This window comes from Balaenoptera physalus, assembly GCF_965194825.1.
Source record: "Balaenoptera physalus genome assembly, chromosome: 6".
In the NCBI taxonomy this organism is placed as follows: Eukaryota; Metazoa; Chordata; class Mammalia; order Artiodactyla; family Balaenopteridae; genus Balaenoptera; species Balaenoptera physalus.
Window position 1 is genome coordinate 50896147 of NC_138885.1, and position 20848 is coordinate 50916994.

A 20848-nucleotide genomic window follows, 5' to 3' on the forward strand; every position below is an offset into this window, starting at 1 on the left:
AATGTTGGAGAAAGTAAAATGACTCTGGTATATATGTCTTGTAAAGACCTTAGTTTTTACAGACTTAACTGTGTTCTCTTAATACTCTTTCTCTTAAAAGAACTATTTGGACTGTTATATGGATCTTTCTCAAAAAACTTTTTTAAGCACTAACATTCACACACAGATGCACGCAGACACACATACACACACGTACACACACACAAACTTTCATAATTTTTAAAGTGAGCAAGTCATTTTATTCACAATCTCACGTCTTCTTTGCTTCACAGTATATTTCGATCCCTGCTAAACAATACAAAAACAACTGCTTGTAGCTAAAGCTCTTATGAGGAGAGTTAGAATTTTCCACAGGTACTCTCCAAGCACAGAGTGATTTTTCCAAATGGTCTGTAAATTCTCTGTAAATTAAGCACTGGCATTTTACTTCCCTTCTGCTAATCATGTCAAGCCACCTAATTCCTAACTGTAAAATCAAATGTCTTACTGACTTTCTCCTAGCTGAGTCTTCTCCAATAGCCTCACATATTAAGGATTCAATGGCTGTGCTTTAAATGAACCCGTTTCACTGGCAGGTGCCTGCTGGTTTTTAGGTTTTAAATGGTACCATTACTATCATTTATAAGGATAACATCACAATTAAGAATGTATGAATAATTTAAAATTGAGTAGCATTCAGTTTCACAGTCTGTCTGGCACGAAGGTTTAAAAGCGCAAGGTCTTTATTTTATTACAAAACACTGGCTGTCTGGGAAAGAGGAGATGAAAAGTTACTAATTTCAGGCTTTACTTCAAACCCTTTAATCTTGCAAATAAGTGCCTTCAGTGAGGACTTTGTTATTTTCTAAAGCCTAGCCAGAGTCGTGAATGTCCTTTGTCTTTTCCCAAAGTTCTTACCTTATCCTAGGTGAGCCGAATGAGACAAAAGGGAATCCACTGGAGGAAGTGATTATTTAATAGAGCTTTTCTATTTAAATCCTAACTTGTGCTGTTGGCAAATATTATGAAACACGATCATTTCATTGCCATAAATAATGTTTTATAATTAAAATTCCATTCTGTGGTTGGGAACTGTGTGATAAACTGTTTGCGAATTGGTAATTCTATTTATTAAAAACAGCGGCATTAATTTTGACACATTGAATTATAACACAGACAAACAGATCTTGCGTTTTAATTAAATGCTCTATTTGATGAGGTTTTCTTTCTTTTTTTTTTTTTTTTTGGTCTAAGATTTAATACCAGATCCTACAATTCGTACGGTATACAACAGGGGACGATCTTAGCACAGTACAGACTCTGGCAGAAAAGCTCTGTTAGGATTCAAAAGACACAGAGCAGAACTCCTGGACCTCTCCCTAAAACAGCCCCTCTTTGTGTCAGGCCTGGTACCCTTAGCTGGTTTGTTAAGGCCTCTCCAAGCCACCATCTTCTTCCAAAGTCTCCAGCAAGGCTTCCGGTCCCATAATGTATTACTTATTTTCTAATGATGAAGCAGGGCTGAATATTTTTTAATAAATAAATAAATAACCAAACTGCTTTGAGCTTTCTTTCACATTAAACTACATTTAATATTCATTTCACATTTTTTTCTATTAATTAAAAGTAAACCGTGTATTGTATGGTACATTATCCCTCTAACAGCCCCATGTGGAGATCATGAAGTGGAAGACTAATGGTGTAGACTTTAGCATTTAGTTTTAACCAGAATAATTTACATATCTGTGAGAAGAGTCCAAGGCATGTGTAAATAAGCAGAACTCTGAGATATCAAGACCCTTGCTCAGTTTACTATGGACTGCCGAGCTATGGGCTGTGTATTTATTCCATCAGTCAGGTAATTTAATGAGACTTACACAGCATCTATTTCTGCAGAAGAGACAAAAGTTATTATTAAGGAGAGGCATGTGGCACTAAGAAAAATGTGTTTGCTTGTTTTATTTTATTCTATTACCCCAAGTAGCAAAGGTGATCCTATTCAATGTTCATTAAAGTTTACCTTTATAATTTATCAAAAGGGAACCACATCAACAGTTTTATGCTGAGATTTCAAAATTGGAAACATTAAAATTTGATCCAAAATGCCAGATATTTAGGGAGCTTTTTCATTCGAAAAATAACTACACAGCTTTAATCTATAGATTTTTATTAATGCACAACACTATTATGTGAACAGGAGAAAGTACATTAAAGAAAAGTCATCGACTCTGAAAGGGCATTTTTAACTTCACATTACCAGACATTGGGAACAGTTCTAAGAAAGGAAAAATATTTCTTAAAGAATTGGTAAGTTTGAATAAATGATCACAAAAGCATAATTTTTAATGAATTTCTCTGGAAAGAGTTAGACTGTATTATGAATAGTGTTAGGCAGTTACTAGAAGACTAAGATTATTTTAAGAAAAAATTCTGTTTCTTTGATAAAAATGTAAAGGGAATGACATCAGGATTTAGTATTCAGACTTATTTAAGTAATATGCTCTTAACATATGCCTTGTATGAAAGTTTTCTCTGTTAGGAAATCATTGTACAGGGTACAAAATTCAGTGAGGACTATGGCTATACGATGCCAAACATCCTGAAGAAAAGTGAAAAACTCAATTACCAAGGATGTTTCCAAATATTCATAATTTTTGGCATTGATGTGGCCAAACAGAAAATGAAGAACAGAAGTAAGTTTCACCCTAATGATAATTCTTTTTTTAGTAAGATATTCAGATCATTGATGCCAAGGCAGCTTATATAATTTGAATTATCTAGATATTTATCCTAAAACTTCATCCCAAACTTCATACCAAAATTGAAATTAATATTAAAATATTTAGAATTAATTGAATTGATGCTGTTTCTTTAAAAAACATCGTAATCTTTTGTAACCTAAACCAACAGTACAGAGCACAAATGTTCAGACATAGACACTGCATTTTTACATGGCCTCTTGAGTGTTCACACTCCTACAAAGGCTGTCAGACCTGCTAAATGGCATAGCCAAATTTCTCTTGAATCTTTTTATAATACAATGATGCATAAGTGTAAGTCAACGTAGCATTTGACTCTTCAAATACCACACCAAAAAGTCCTTTAAATACACAACTCAACCCATAGGATGAATTTGAGCCAATTCCACAAAAATATCTAAAACTTTACATACCCTTTGCATATTATAACCTAATGTTAAACTTACATACAATTCTTCCTGCAGCAAAAACTCATTTTAAGATTATCTACCTTGATTTAGAATGGATCTACTTCATTCAAATCATGAACGCTACCCTGATTAAATGAAAATAAGTCTACAGAATGCATATTTTTATAAATGCTAATATTGTATTTTCTCTACTTTCATTCCAAAATAATTATTTTAAGGAATGTCGGAAATCATTTCTTTGCAAAACACATAAAATAAAAAATGAGTCTGACAACAGAAGACTGAAAGTTTCAGAAAATAAAGTTCTTCATTTTTATAAAGTTCTTGTCATACTACATTTTAATCTTTTATTTTTTCTTGTCATTGTCTCCAATACATTCTGAGTTACTAAGGCACAGACCACAGTTTAGCTGTCTTTCTCTCATCAGCACCATTTATATTATCTTGTACACAAAACGTGCTTTTTAAAAATATCTGTATTGAAAGTTGAATGAGTAGAACTTTCCCAGGAATTCCTGGAAGAATTTCAAATAGTTTAGCTACAACTTGGATTTTGAGACTAATAAATAAAAGGCAAATTGCTTTGGATAGAAAAATGTATACATAAATCACTGAAAACATATTTTTTAAAGCAGAGAGGATCATTCTTTTTGAAAGATGATTCTTTTTTCCTTCAAATATTTGTGGTCATGATAGATAGGCCACACATTTTATAAATTAAAAAAAAAGGTATCAATTCTTATTTTATTTTCAGTTTGTCTAACTGAGTCTGTCTGCTTTATGTTTTTAAGACATAATTTAGTATTTTAAAATATTGTACTTTCCTCATTCTTCCAGAAAAGTGTGATAATATAGTAATACGTGTCAATTAAAAGATTGCTTGCTGCATCATTAGTTGACAGAGATTCAAAGAATTTCTCAGCAAAGTGAATCTTGATGCATTTGCCACCCTTTTATTGCAGAGTCTTTTCTATATTTGTCATTACACTTGTTTGGACAGAGATTAAAGTAGAGCTATTTTCTATTAAGTTGCTTAGCTAACCATCAGTGGTTCTGAATTTTCAGTGCCATTTTTAGGAAGACACATGCACACGTCCTTTTATTGGTTTTGATTTTTAAATTCTGGAATGGGTCCTGGGGATCTGTGTGTGGCATTCACTAAAATCACTGTGATTCTTTCTCATGTTTAAAAACCAGTGCTGGGCTTCCCTGGTGGCACAGTGGTTGAGAATCTGACTGCCAATGCAGGGGACACGGGTTCGAGCCCTGGTCTGGGAAGATCCCACATGCCACGGAGCAACTGGGCCCGTGAGCCACAATTACTGAGCCTGCGCGTCTGGAGCCTGTGCTCCGCAACAAGAGAGGCCGCAACAAGAGAGGCCGCGATAGTGAGAGGCCTGCGCATCGCGATGAAGAGTGGCCCCCGCTTGCCACAACTAGAGAAAGCCCTCACGCAGAAACGAAGACCCAACACAGCCATAAATAAATAAAATTTAAAAAAAAAAAAAAACCAGTGCTGACTTCCATGACGTCAAGCCTCCAGTGTCATATCAGATGTGAGCTTCCATATTTGTTTTCAACTTAGTAATATACAGTATACCAATGTTATATGATTAAACTCCACCTTTTAATGTGGAACAAAGATTATATTAATTTTCTGATCTTTAGGACAAAACTGTTACAGTAAAGCAATATATTTGAAAGTCCTGAATATTTATAAATTATTCAGTTGAAATGCTGTGATTTTTAAATGATCTTTCACTTTTATATTCTGCTTAATGATAAATATATTGAAAAAATACATTTAATTCCTCTTAAATCATAACAATGTTTAAAATGACCTCAAACATGGAAATATACTGATGATGATAAAATTATTGAAATTTAATGACAGAAAAAGCTCATTCCTATAACATGAAGAATTTTATAAAGGAGTCATATGATTGTTTGGATAATGCTAGCTTAAGGCAATAAGAACTGGAACACTGTAACATGGAGTCTCCTTTCTTATGTACTAATAACAGCCTTCTGAGCACACATATTCACTTTCAGATTTTTAAGCAATTAGTTTGCAGATGTCACTAAATAAATGGCATTCATTCCTTAAGCAGGAACCATACCTGTTAACCATCTCAGCCTATTCTAGCTTTAAAGCTGGGCTTGATGTGCACAGCATGCTCAAAAACTGTACTCACAGTTCAAATGAGCTGGATTACAGACCATGACCACTGAGACCCTCACATGACAAAGCCTTTGTGTAATTAATATGCAGGGTAAAATGCTCCCTGGACTGCTGCTAAAGCGATTTAAATCATGCACATAAAAAATGTAATCACAAATTTAGCATGGTGGACAGAGTAGTCACACTGGGCTTGATTGCATAGAAGGTTCCAAGTGTGTTTTAAATGTCCTTTAAGATTGAGATTAGGACTTGTACTTACAAGATGCATATTAATCTAAAACTCAACATTTTTCAGTGTGGGATCACAGTAGGAGAACATTATGGGCAATAGAGGTTCATTCTAATCCCAGTAGGTAATTACACTTTGAAATAATATTCTTTAATTAAATCTTGTTTGCAGTTGATTGATTTAAACACTAAATCTAAAAACCTAAATTTGAGTTTTTATCAATTTTTGATGCTTATTGCACACAACTTGGGCTTTAATTGATGTTTCTGAAGTTTTAAAGCCCTTGTCCACCGTATCCTGGCTGAATTTAGTGTAATTATCAACATCGTTCTTTAATACTTTTGATGACTTTCTCTGGAAGCTCAGTAAGTTTGAGCACTTTTACAATTTTAATGTATACCTGAAAGGTATTTTATATGTCACAGTGCCAATATTTACATGGAAGATTCCTCTCTCACACCTCTAGTAGACACATACTCTAATCCCTTCTCTGAAATACAGACATAGGGTGTTCTTCCCCAAATATTTACCATTTGCAATATTACAGCATAAAAACTAAGTTACAGCTCTAATAACGGATGAGGTACAAAGAAAAAAATGTACTAAATTCCGGAGTTATTTGCAGTTTTTCAAATTTTAAGTAATATGGCATTGGACAACAGCAACAACAGAAAGAAACTCCTTTCACCTGTGAACAAAGGGAAACTAACAATACATACATCATCTTTTACTTTTATAGCTTCTTTCTGGCCATTTGGCAAAGCTACCAAAACATGATCAAAAAAATTACTGTGGGCATTTTAAGATGAATTCCTTTTATATTCAGTAATCCATATGCCACCAAATCTGTGTAATAACCCTTAAAAGCAATATGTTTTACCGTATCATTGCGAAGGAAAGACGGTTCTGGCAGATAACGTTAATATCTAATTGAATTTTAGCCTTGTAGATTCTGGAACTCTTACAGTTCCTCACTCTTCTGACATAAGTGCTTTTTCTGAAGGAAAGTTGTGAAAAATGTCATATCTTATGACTCACAGAAAGGAACTTTGAAATATGTCCTAATTTGTCACATGATATTATCTGTCAGCGATGATCAAGAATCTTCATAATTTGTTGCAAATTTGCAAATTACAAGAGACCATTTTAATAGGCATCTGTATAACCAACTAGTTGTACACTTTACAGATTTATTTCCAGAAACACAAAATTAGGTCTGGTAGCCTATGCATTGTGATTTAAAGATGCTGTTCACCACTGTTTATATTTAAATTCATACAAACAAGGATTGGCTTGGTATCAGCTTCAGTGGTGCCATATAGCAGCATCTTGTAGATGTAGGCCAGTAAATTACATTCACGATGCCATATTTAATAACTGAAAATTCACATTTTACAACAATTGCATTTGTCACTGCTGAAAAACAAACTAGTGTGTGGAATGTTTTATTACAATGACTACATTCTTGTGAGAAATGATTAAGTCACTATAAGAGAAAAGTAAGGCCAAAAGACCTCATTCACCATAACGCAAATATTAATCACACATAAATAATACAGGTGTCTTGCAGTAAGCCACATTCCCCTAAAATATAGATTACACATCCTAGGGGCAAATAGTAGCACAACAGTCTTGAAATAAATCCCTCAAGCCATGGTGGCCAAAAGGAAATCATTTATGTTTTGACAGTTTAATATACTTTTTGGTTATGCATAACAGATGAAAATATTTACACCAATATAAGAGAGTGAAAGAAAAATTAAATCTGACTAATCGACCTGTTCAAGGTATGATTTTTAATTTCAAGGAATTTTTTTTATAACTACTCCAAATAATAAATATGCTTCCTACAATTCAACCGTATCCATTCATTTTTAATTATTTCACAGCAGCTAAAAAATAAACCAGTCTCTCAACTCAAAGAGAACTTTTCCTGGTGTGCACACATACCGCATCTGGAGAAAAGAAGGGCTGACTGCCAACCCAGAACACTGCGAAGTGAGATGAACGTCACCAGGAGGGATGCACAGGAAGTGGAACTGGCAATGCCTCTGGGGAGAGAATCAGGCCTAGAGGAGGTTACGGGGCAGAAAGACCTATATCTGCTATGACTTTCACTTTTGTACTCACTGAATTTTTTGACATATGTAGGCTGCCTCTTCAAAAACAATCTTAAAAAGGTGTAAGTCAACAAAATAGAAATCCTTGTCTTAGAAATATAGTTCAGTCCTGCTTTTCAACAAGCATTTATTAAACACTTGCTGAACTTGCAACATTAGATTAGGAACTAAGGAAGGAGTTAAAAATTGGCAATCAGCCAGCTCCTTAGCCTTAAAGTGTTTAAAATTCACTGAGAAATTTATCTGATAAATCGAGTATCAGGACAGACCATATGCAATCAAACAGACATCATATGGTTCATACTAAAGCATTTCAGGAAAAAACTCAATAGGTTTAGGATAATCAGGGAGGCGGGGATACAGGGAGAAGGTGGGGATGAGTAGGTAGCCTTTGTTAGGAATATAGACATTCCAATAATATGAGTCCTAAAATTGAACTATAGAATTCTGAGATTGGCAAATGAATGAAGACATTATTTGTAACATCTATTTTAAGGAATTAAGAAAATCTATGTCAAGGTTTCAGAGGTTTTAGGTAGAACACATTTACAAATATGGCACATCTCTACCAAAAAAAAAGCTGATTTACCCATGATCACTAAATAAGATACGGCGATGTGCTACACAATTATCACTATTCACATGAATGGTATCTTTGGAAACTAACATGTCAAAAGACTCCAACATCCTTGTAAGAGATGGTCGAGTAAAAGTAGGTTCTAATCTTTCCTAGTTGATTTTCTTTTAACTCTTTATTCTTTTGTTTTGTGTTGACTGGTTAAGAGTTCTCTTTTTCAAATAAAGTCATTCACTTTTGCTAATATCTACAACACACGTTCCTTATCGCTCCCCCAGCAAAATGTCCAATCAGTCAACATCACAGGCTCTACTGTCCTAACTGTTACTGGGAATAAAGTGCCCTGCTGCCTGTCAATGGTGAATCACTACACTTATGTCCTGGATCCTTCCTTCTCGCCATCCATTACACTGATGAGAACTTTTATCCTCTATGGCTCTTATAGTATCAGTTTCTCCCTACAATGTCATTTCTATCAGCATGCAAAGATGACCTAGAAGGTCCTGTTTTTAAAAAAGAAGAGAAAGGAAGGAAGGGAGGGAGGAAGGAAAAAAGGAACAAAAACAACTGTGCTTCTAGCCTACTTCCTTTTACACTGTCTCCTTCATACCAACATTTCTTGAAATGATGCTTTATATTCACCTTCTTCACACAGTTTCCTCAACCTAATCCAATCACACTACCATTCTCACAGCATCACAAACACTGCTCTTAAGGTCACCATGTTTTTAAATCCAATGATCCAGTCTCTATCTATGCATATCTAATTTAAACCTTCACCAGCATTTGACACAGTTGGCCACTCCACTTTTCTGAAAATATTTTATTTTGGTCTCAGTCTTCCCACATTCTTAATTTTCTTTCTGCTCCACTGATGGTCATTTCACCATATCATTTTCTAGATTTTTCTATTCGGCTCAAACTCTAAATTTTGAAGCCCTGCAGAACACTGTCTTATATACCCTTCTCTTTCCTATCTACACCTTCCACCTTGGTGACCTCATCCAGTCCTATAGTTCTAAATTCTAATTTTAAGGCTCAATTTATATCTTTATAAAACTCAAAACTCACATCCAACTGCTTAATTCATTCTGCTCCTTGAACAGTAAAACAAAACTAAACTGTAAAACACAATTTTTAAGTTTTCTTGCCAAAATTGTTTCTTTATGAGTTTTTCTCACTCATTCAAGAAGACCACCATCCACCCAGCTTTTCAAACCAAAAATGTAGGGTCACGTCCTTCTCTTGTTGAAGAGCTTCCAATAAATTCCCATCATGCTAAGAATGGAACCTTTATTTGTTTCCAGTGTTCCACACAATCTGGCCCTATGCACTTACTTCTCTGACATCTTCTGTGCTCTCCTCCTTCTTCACCATGCTCCAGCCACATCAACCATTTTCATTTTTCTGAACATTATATTTTAAATTAAATGCTGGACTAGCTAATCTAATGTATCTAGTAACACCAATGTTCTCTATCCCGTCATTCTTTTATAATTCTCTACATTGAAATTATCACCATCCGATATTTATCTTATTGGTTTGTTTCTTCTATATCACACTAGAATATTACCTCGAAGAGAGTAGAAACCTCACCTATCTATTCTCCACTATTTTCACAGAGTCTAGAATATAGTAGGTAGTAGATACGCCCTTCCTTCTTGATACATATAGATATTCCAACAACTTTCATAGGATTGTGGTGAAAATTCAAGGATAACACATTTGAATAATGTGTTTCCCAATATATGTTAACTATTGTTGTTTTAAATTATTTTTTCACTGGTATCATCATTTGTATTAATAGTCATACAAGTAGTTATAGGTAAAAATGGTATATACAATGTGTATATCTGTTAGGAAAATTGTAGCTTCCTACTAAAGTGTTCATGTAACAAGAGCATATGTTTAGCCTTATTCCTCATGTGTGATACTGGCCTTCACCAACTACCAGCAAAGATTTGGATGCTGGAAAGAAGGGCATTTGTTTACTTTACACAGAAATAAGCAAAGTAGCACTAACAGCCACCTGGGATTTGGTCCTAAATGAAATGAAGGCCGGCCATGTGAAGCTGGGGTCCCACCTAGTTCTTTTGTGAACCTGAACTATAATCAAATGTCCCTCTCTATCCCTGTTTTCATCTGAGGCTTGCTGATGCTTCCAACTCAGGTATCTCCTCAACCTTTCCCTGAGAAAACATCCTCAATAGTTCGCAGGAGGACTTTTACCATAATCGATGAAAAAGACATTAGAAAATGAAAGTAGTTCTCTCCACAAAACACATAATAAAGATATTGGAGGAAAGAGGGTAATTATCTTTAGAGATTTTTCAACTCCCAAAGAAAATATGTTACCTTGTTCCAGATACACAAATTAAAATGAAATCTTAGGTAAGACTAAAAAAAAAAAGTATTCTAACACTATACTGAAGGGTTTTTAAAGAGTATTTTTTCAGTTTCCTTGGACTCCATGACTTTTGTAGGCCTCATTCACTTTTGCTTTTGTGAGACTCCTTCCTCCGTAAGAATTTTCAAAAATTGTATTTACTAACTACATTCATTGACATAAGAATATATTATTATTATATGTTAAAAAACATTTTTCATGATCTAAAAGTTTAGCATTTGAATTCAGATTTTTAAAGAAATTAAAATGTCTTCATGGGCCTCGAAAATTATGGTAGGTCTAGGCTGCTATGCCCACTGGGCTTAATGGATAAGTTGGCCCTGCTCAATGAAAGAGAAATAATTTGAACATAAGCTGTCTATCAAAGGACTAAATAATTCTTCAAACAAAACAGTGCATTCACATATCACAGTTTTTGTTATCTCACATTACTAAATGATTATTCAACATACATTTCGAGCACTTAGACACATATGACAATAAACTCAAGGCCTATTTTTTGCTCTGGTTATAAAGGGAATTAAATTAAATATATTTCTGTAACCAAATGAAAGTAAATTTTTTAAATCATCAAAAATATTGCTATTTAATATCCTTGAATATATGGATTCACAAGAGCACACTCTCACTTTTTTTGAATAAGAGCTTTGAAGACTAAAATGATGTATATCAGAAAAAAAGTTATACTTGAGCCCATTAAAGACTTTGAATATGAAATTAAAAGCCAAAGATTTTATTATAATGACTCACTATTTTTCACTTTTCCCTTCTCTTCCTGATAATATTCAGACAAGTTTTTATATGCTCTATCTTACCCCCTTTCTCCATCTTCATCCTAGGTAGGATGACTATACGTTCCAATGTGCTTGGGAGATTTCCTGTTTATGCCTTTTGCCCTAACGCCTTCCTTCCACTCATAAGTGATCTAGGTTGGACAATAAATTGTAGCCATCTTATCTACAGTGACTCTGGAGTTTATTGTTCATTCAATTCCATTTATTCTAGCCAACAAATTAAACTATTTAAATACAGATAAAGATAAGGAAGATATTTCTATCACATTCAATCTCTCCAAGTATAGGTCTAGCTCTGTAAATTTCAAGTGCAGAAATTATCATTAGCATTCCATTGCCATATAATAGAGTTCAATGTAAGATTCCCCATAATCTTATCTCAACCTAGAAATATGATATTGTCTCTCTTATCTAATCTATTCACTGTTCTCCACTTGGCTTTTCATCATACTCTCATTCTTCCCATTCCTAGCTGCTTTAGATAAAATACTGTACACATCCCAGACACACCCCTGAGAGCCAAATCTCAAGAGCTGGCCTATCATGTCAGCATCCTAAGTAGATCTATTTCTCTGCCTCCCTCTCTCCCTGCTATGAAGAGATGCCACCAGTTAATGCCATATGGCTTCATTTTGTTCTCAACATTAATAACTTGCCTGGTAGGTAGACAGCACAGATGTCCATCTACATAGTTATTTCAGAAATTTATTTGAGTCTAAAATGTGTCTTCTTCTACCCCCTGAAATATTATTAGAGCTTCATCGAAAATCTTCCTTTATTATCATTCAAATGTCCCTAGGAAAGGCAATTTCTAAAGTTTTTGTCAATACTCCATACTCTAATATAAGTTAAAATTTCCAAAATAGAGTTTAATAGGGAGGATGGGGAGAAAATGGAGGATCTGGGGTAAAATGGAGGCAAAATGGTGCCTTGCCAAAAGAAAATCATTATGACTCCTAGTCCAGCTAACTCTGCAGCCCATCAAATTCTCTTCCTGCTAGAATCAGCTTTGAAACCAATTTTAAAATATCAATTTTTATGGAGGCTTTATAGTGTTAAAAATAAAATATGCTTTAGAATCTGTGAGACTTGGGTACAAATACTGATTCTGCCATTTACTTACCCTGAAATTTCATGTAACTTAAGAAATTTCTCTAAGCCTTAATTATTTAATCTATAAAAGAGGTGATGATTCTTTACTAAAAATGCTGTAAAGATTTGGGGAAAATTACATCACTAACTGCTTAGGCTACCCTGAATTTTCATAAAAAAAATAAAAGGGCCCTTCTCTTTTCCACTTTTCAGATAAAATGAGATGTCACAAATGTATCAATATTGCAAGAAAAGACGGACATTCTAAATGAGAACACTTGCACAGGGAAAAATATCTAACTGGAAACAGGCAGTTTGTATGAAAGCTAGCCCAGATCCTACCTGTACAGCCAAGCACTGCATTTCTTCCATCCCTACAATTCTGAAAATTTTAATCTCTGGAAGAAAAGCAAAACAAAACAAAACAAAGAAGTACTGTATTCAGGGACACCAAGCTCAGATGATGGGGGAAAGGCACCACGCTGCAAACAGGGAAGAAGTCTACAATGTTCCTCTTACCCCACTCTCAGTAACTATGGCTAGGTTTGTATCACCCCACATGCCTGCAAATTACCAAGCCAGCTAGCAGGCTGGGCACCCTAGAGCAAAGTCAGCCAACTGACATTCTTCCTGGGCACAGTAAGCTTCTAATCAGTACAGCCAAAAACCACCAGATATTTGCAACAAGATGTGAATGAAAACTCTTGAAATAAAGGGGACATCAAAAATAAATAGGGACTAAAAGTAGAAATAGAGATAGTGTTGATGCAAAAGAAAATTATGGGAAAAATGTAATTAATACACTTAGAAAATAATAAATGACACTACGTTCATAAAACACACAAAATAATATTTTTTAAATCAAAGAATAAGAAATAAGCCATGGAAATTATAAAATCTAAAAACAAAATTTTAAAAAATCAATAGAAGAGTTGAAAGATAAGCTTAAGGAGCTAACATGTAAAACAAAAACAGAGTAAATTAGGTAAGAAAAAATAAGACAATTAGGGGACCAGCTCAGGAGTTTTAACATCCGGCTAGTAGAAAACATAGATAATGAAATGGAAAAAAATTGTTAAGGAAAAAAAAGGGAAATCTTCCAGAACTAAAAGATATATATATATATATATATATATATATATATATATATTTCCAGGCATGTGCCCAGTAGGAAGAATGAAAAAGACTCATACCAAAGCACAAAATCATGAAATTTTAATATGTCAAGTATTACTATTAGATTAGAATTGCTTCCAGAGAGAAAAACAAAACTCACCCCTTTAAAAAAGTTAATATACAAGGAATCAAGAATCAGAGGTGTTCCAGACTTTTCGGAGAAACACTGGGAGCTACCAAACAATGGAACAAAGAAGGGCAGTGTACAAACATTTCAGTCAAAGGCTCTAACAACTTATCTTCCAAGTACCCTTTCACATAAAGTTCATTAGAGGATTTATTCCACCAAATTCAGGAAGTAAAGTGAGAGAAACATAAAAGGAATTCTGGAAGACAAGAATAAGACAAAACCTAGTAGCAGGCCTAGCTTGAAAACAATCAAACCAGAGCTGAGACATGGATGGAGACTTCTAGGAGGGTGGTCACAGGAAATAAAATCAACACATTCAAAAATTTGAATGCATAGAAAATTATACTAAGAATCTGAAGGTCATGGGGAGATTTAGCTAGAGGTACAAAGATAAGTAAATCAAGCATAACAATTTATTTTCCCAAGGAAAACTATAAAAAGCTATGCGAGAAACGGACTGCCTCTGTTGTGCTGGTCTGTCTCTAACACATCTTGGAAGCAGAGCTCTCCACTCCAAGCTGGAGGATAATGAAAACTTCAGGCTATCTGCCCAGCAGGAAGTTCTAAGGTACAGGTCAGCCCTCTTGCAGTTGAACCACTTTCTGTTCATTCAGCCTTCTCTAGACTTTGACATCTGGGGATGAGTAGGGTCCTGCTTAAGAGTGTATATCAATCTACTAAAGCCATTCTTGCCTTTGTTTTCAGCCAACTGGCTTTTCCCATCACTGGCATGCTGCTCCATCTTTATTAAGCTGAATAAATTGGAGTGACTGTGTATCTTTTAGTGGTGGCAGAGCAAGCCATTATCTTTTTTTTTTAAATTTTTTTCTATATCTCTATATATTCCCCAATATGTGTGGAAAGTAAAGAGTTTAAAGAAAAAAAAAATTCTGGGACCAGTCGGGTCCTTAACCTTGGAAGAGTAAATCAGCCTTCCAGAATGGATGTTTGGGTTTGTGAGAGCTGGGGAAGTGGAGCTCATTTCCGGGTTGTTTTCTTTATTTAACTGTCCTTCCTTTCTCATTTTATGTTTGGTCCTATGGAAAGAGTGTCAGATACTTAGTGAAGTACTGATTTCCTCTAGCGTTAAGTCATCATGTAAATACAGCAGGAGATAAACAGCCCGGTATTTCTAGAATCAACGAGGATAAGATGAGACTAAAACGGGAGGCAGACATGTCCAACATGAAGAAAATTAGTGGAAATTGAGAGCCTCATTCTTTACTTTCTTCTGGCAACATGAGGAAGAAATCCAAGAGCATCTACAGCAATTGTGGTAGATCATGGAAAAAATATCAGTGACTCCCATATCCAAAAGGACATTTGCCATGGATCAACCTGATGGTGTCATGAGCTGGAGAAATGAGTCCTGGTCCTTTTCAGTTTGCTAGTCCCATCCTTTGCCTTTATCTAGAGACCTTCCCCCTCACTGAACTCCTCTCCATCTGACTAGCCAACTTGCCATTTCCTTGAGACTAGTCTCAAAACATGGAGTGTTTAGCTTAGGGAACTCACTAAGTTGCACTATTTCATTGGATGTTTCTGGAAGGATATTTTGATAGATTGCAGCTAGAATTTACAGCCACTGAATCTGAGGTGTATATAACAGGAATGCATAATAGAAGTGGACATAGGCTTCCACGCATCACAGTCACAAGGCTCTGCTGTAGGTGAGTGTGCCCTACAAATCCACTGATAGCCTGACAGTGTGTGACTTGCTAAATGGGCACCACCATCTGCACATCCAGGTAGATACTTGACACATATTGGCCTCAAATTTCTGTGAAGTTTACTGCGGCACAGCAGGTGTCATGGAATAGCTTGTGCTCCTTAAATTCATAGCGTGTTCAATGTTCAAGGAGTTAATTAAAAAATACTCTCCAGATTTACACATTTTCTCAGAGTAGATCAAAAGAGGGTTTGGAAATACAAGCCTAAAGTAAATAAGACCAACTGCTGATTTTTCAATTAGGTTATGTTTCAGGGATACAAAATTACATATTCCTTTCCTATGCACATCCCCTGCACTTTTTTAAACACAGAGCAACCCATTATTAAGCTATTAATCACCTCTTCCAATTAATTGCTAGAAAATGACCCAGGTTTTAGTAGTAGAGTTGCAATTGAAAAGCTCTTTGATGTTTGGCAAAGTAAAGTTACAGGCAGTAGTAATTTGAGACAGTGAGGCTATTAGCTGCTGTTTAGAATCTCAATTACTCTAAAGATAGATAATTACAAATAAAACAAACTTGTTATCCTATGTTAATAAGTGCTTCTTTTTGCTTTACAAAATTTATGAGTGATTTTTTTCAGCCACTAAATATAATTTCCACGTGAAAAATTGACCTTAACAGTATGAAGTGTGGCTACAAGTAAAAGCTGTGTTTTCATCGAAAAGAATTAATGCATTTCTTGAACTCTGGCTGCTAAAGCTAATTGATTTATTGGCTATCTATATAGTGTGCTATTGTCTTTATGCTCTGGGGACGTGGAAGCTCATCACAAAAGAGCTAAATTCTGCCACATCAATATGACAGTTGAAGCACATATTCCCTTTCTTCAAGTGTAGGGTTTCTTGAAGCTTGAAAATAAGAAAGAAAAAGAAAATCCTTTTCCAGGATTGGTTGGAGTTAACTGAGCGCTGCTGCATCCCTTGGCTTACGGAGTGTGTACTTTTACTGCTTTAATGTTCCTGAGAAGTTAATAGTGTGGGGTTCCTTGTCTTTTTAATCATATTCCTTTCATAGTAAAATATTTATTCAAGCAAATGTAAAGTACTTGTCAAAATATGAGAATATGAAATTGCCTTTTTTAGGTTTCTTAAACACAGCAGTGATACAAAATAAAAAGTGATGCATTTTCCCTGAGGGCTAGTTTTTAAATTCATGAAATTACCAAATATGTTTTTAGTTTTTTTTTCCCTTTTACCATTTGGTTGGTATACAAATTAGTAAATATAATGAGAGAAGTTTCTCAGCTGCAATTAATCTTAACATTGTACAATCATCTCCATAAAAACACATTTAAAAAGGTGAAAAACCCAAATACTGAAATGATTCTGTCTAGATTTTTCTCGTAACATGAAGTATAGTCAACAGATTTGGTGATGCCTTTAAGATGAATTTCAGTTCAGAAACCAAAAGAAGACAACATTTTATAGCTGGTGTGCACATATCAGACTGACACCAAAGGGAAGAGAATATGGATGAAGTGATTCCAGGTTCAAGGTATCCTATGCAACCTACAGGCCTCTGGGCCTTTGATGAGAAGTTCTCATCTTTCTTTGCTCCAATCTTGCTCTTTATATAGGTGTTGATTTAGGTTAGTTAGAAAGATAGTATGGTGAATTTTAATTTTTTCTTGAAAGTTTCTTTACCTCCAAGGATATATGCACAGTAGTATTCTGTATAGAGATGTAATGCATAAGGAACATTTTTTCCCTCAAGGTAAGAGCATTAGGCTGATTTGCCAATGTCACCTCCTTGTTTGGTCCAAGTATGTATTAACTCCATGTGCTGACTGCAGTCAAAAACAGAAAAAGAAAGAGGAGCTCAGATATTTTCAAAGGGAATTAGTAAAACAAATTTATCTTACATGCCCAAAAGATCTAGATAATATCTGGAAAATAAGTTAATTGGTGTAAGAAAATAGGATTTTTCCTTTTTCAGACATTCGTGTCGTTCAAGTTATTCTGCTATTCTCCACCAGTTTTCCCAGATAAACTCTTTTGTATATGTAATTGTTCCCTCTTTCATAGCAGCACACCTTTAAAGCAAATCAGCAGAATGCTGCTTCCAAGTTTTAAAAAGAAAAATATTACTATGTGATTCACAAATTAAAATTGTCTTTCCCAATACAGAAAACTATGCAGTCTGCATCTGAAACCAACAGTTTTAAAACAGAGGAAGTTTGAAATTCCAAGTAAATTTAACTTTGTGAATTGAAACAAGGACAAGACAAAGGTTCATTCTGAAATAGCTTTTGTTAACAGGCTCAAAAGGTTTTCTGAATGATCACTGGGAAGAGTGAGTACCATGGGTATATGGGGTACCATTTAGGAATAAGTATGCTCCCTATATTCAAAGTTTTTAGAATTTCATAGGGAATAATAGAGCAATAGGCAATCTGTACCAGCATATATCCATACAACCATTTCCAAGGAGCATGGTATGGTGAGTGGTCAGAATTTTACAGAGTGGCTGAAAAGGGAAAGTTTACAGTAGATATTTTATATTCACAGATATTCTGTATTCTCTATATATGTTGGATCACATTACAGGTAATCCCATCTCTTAATAGCTGTCATAATGCTGGCTTAAAAAGTCAGAGATCAAGTGAGAGACCTGTCAGCAATAAGTAATATTCAACTCTGACTTTTCAGTATTTCCACATTTATTGACCCTACTATTCTACTGTACCCTATGTATCTTTGCATTTGTTTTAATTTGCACTCTGTCCTACACATTGTAGTAAGGAAGAAAACAGTCAGTGGCTGAGTGAATGGAAGAATGAATAAGTAAATCTGCATTTCCTTCTGATGAAATGAAGCACTGAGCATAAAGGATTACAAATATTTCTGAGAATATGCCTTATTATCCTTAAGGGAATTTTCTGCTTTGCCCACCTTTACAGAAGATATATCTGCAGAGACTGCAGAGTCTCTGCAACCCTCTGACTCTGCATATGTGTGTATGTGTTTGTATATAAATACACTACAAAAAGTATCAAAGTTTGTAGAAGATAAGCAGTCTCTATCCTGGGATTAGAATTCTCTGGATTTTCCTGGTCCCATAATCTTCTTGCTAATTGATATTGGGTATCTATATACATTGTATCTATCACTTTCTGCCTTCCTAGTACTGGACTTGGCTCTGGAATAAAACTCCAGATTTCACTATCTGTTAGATCAGCTTTCCAACTTGGACCTTTGTTTCTGATCTCTCCTAGTCATCTATACACTGTTCCTTCATATCTTGCAGGTTAATATTAACTTTGCCAGTGGAACAAAGTAAGTTGATCATAGTTCATTACTATGTTGAGGTCTGTATCAGTTAGACTGATTATTCTGAACAAAATTATTCTACTGTCTTTTTAAATATGCATTAAACTAATCTGATCACCAAAAGTCGAAGCTTGGCTGCATTCATACCTCCACAGATAATATGAGAAATAAAAGCAACATTTTTACTTATGAATTACAGTAAAGTGTAGAAAGTGTTATCCTCCACTGACAAATGCATGATGAGGTATAGAACAAAGGTACCATGGTATGTCTATGGCAACCCAAACTTAATTCCACTTCCAGTGTTACTTTGCTTTTTCAGTAACTGTCTATTTTTGGTGGGACAAACACCTCAGAGCATATGCAAGTCCAAAATAATAATAGGTACTAAGCAGCACACAGAAGGCTGAAGATCAAGAGGAAGAAAAATTAATGGCCAAGCAGAACACTACAAATTTCCTAAAACAAAATTTAAAGTTCATACCTAATCATACATGGCCAAGACATATGCTAACCTAACAGCATATAAAAATATACAAGTTTTTACCTAAACATACGTAGTCAAGGCCTCCTCTGATTTAAAAAAGAAATTATTACTCAGGATATGCATAGACAACAAGTACAATTTTCAGGAAAATATTGACTAAGGAAAAAGAACCCTAATTATACTAGTTTGAGTAGTGGTGACTATTTACTATCCATTTTTGTCAGAATTTTAAAACATATCTTAAAATTGTCATGTAGATATAGGGAACCTGTTACTTGCTTCCTTCTCCCATCCATCCTCCATTAGCTAGATAATGAGAGCTCTGTCCATTGGTTCATAGAGAATGAAAGCGAATCTGAGTAAGATGTTCAGTGAGCCTGAGAAGCTTTAGAATGGTGTCCCAAAGAAATGCTTATTTTCTAGTCATTTAACTGAACTTCATCATTTTACTTTGTTAGGGAGACTGAACAGGTGTTAATATCCACATATTGTAGAAGAGAAAGGGGAAGAACCAGGTACAAAGTAACAACATCTTTCCTAGGACAGATCACCTGGACTGAATATCAAGTCTGTACATATCACCTATTGTCCCATCCGTTCTTCTGTTCAGGCCATGTGGTTTTAAAATCCAACCTCATGAGAGGTTAAAAAATGCAAAATTGGAAAACATAGAAATGTCATAAAAAACCAATTGTTTTATTTCACCAAATTTTACATATTTTTTTAGAATGTAGAGGATGGATAAAAGGGGGTTTTGAAAATTCTATTTTGTTTACCTGCTCCTTCAGTGCAAAGGGAAATAGCAATCTTGTGCATAAATGGCTACTCCTGCCTTCCTAGCATTCTTATGTGCTATAAAGCCCTTTATAATATCTGATACCCAACTGAGTACTTCCTTTAACCATTAACTCCTTAAGCCATGAATATTTAACGAAAACAAAGTTTAAACCCCTGACTCTTTTCACAGTTAGTATCTATAATCCTTTCTTTCCAGACTAGGTATTTCTAAATCGTGTTAAATCTTTCATCTTCCTTCTGGTCAATTTCAAGGTTTTTATTGAATCAAATGCAGTTTTTTTATACCAGCTTTCCTTTTGCTTTTAGACATTTCTAGTGGCTTAGCAAGAGCTGTTAAAATTAGGTGATTATTCTATATGTGGTACAGTGAATTAAGCATTCCTCATTTTTAGGCAATGACCTCTGAGTGAATCACTTACCTTTTATTTTTAATGTACGGGATAATTAAAATTGGTCCTGAAAAATTGAGGCATTTTTCTTTCTTTCAAATTTTGTTAAAAGTTTAATTTTTTTAACAAACATCACAATAATTCACTTTCAATAATACTAAAATAAATGTTAATAAGCAAATCTTTGATTAGATAGTACATTTTCTTCCAATAAATCACTAGAGGAATAGGCTAAAAACAATATAGTTGAACTATAAGAACAGTGATTCTGTAATAGGGTTTTTCCCCACCTTAAATGATTTTATTTCCTATGAAGT

The 20848-nt window shown here is 34.7% G+C and overlaps 2 long non-coding RNA genes across 4 annotated transcripts in view; one reads left to right on the forward strand and one right to left on the reverse strand.

The window, feature by feature from the left end:
* The window catches only part of LOC309662480, a 347855-nt gene that overhangs the window by 157085 nt on the left and 169922 nt on the right, over positions 1-20848 (forward strand). The window lies entirely within an intron of this gene.
* LOC309662426 overlaps positions 1-20848 on the reverse strand; it is a 408402-nt gene that overhangs the window by 139679 nt on the left and 247875 nt on the right. The window lies entirely within an intron of this gene.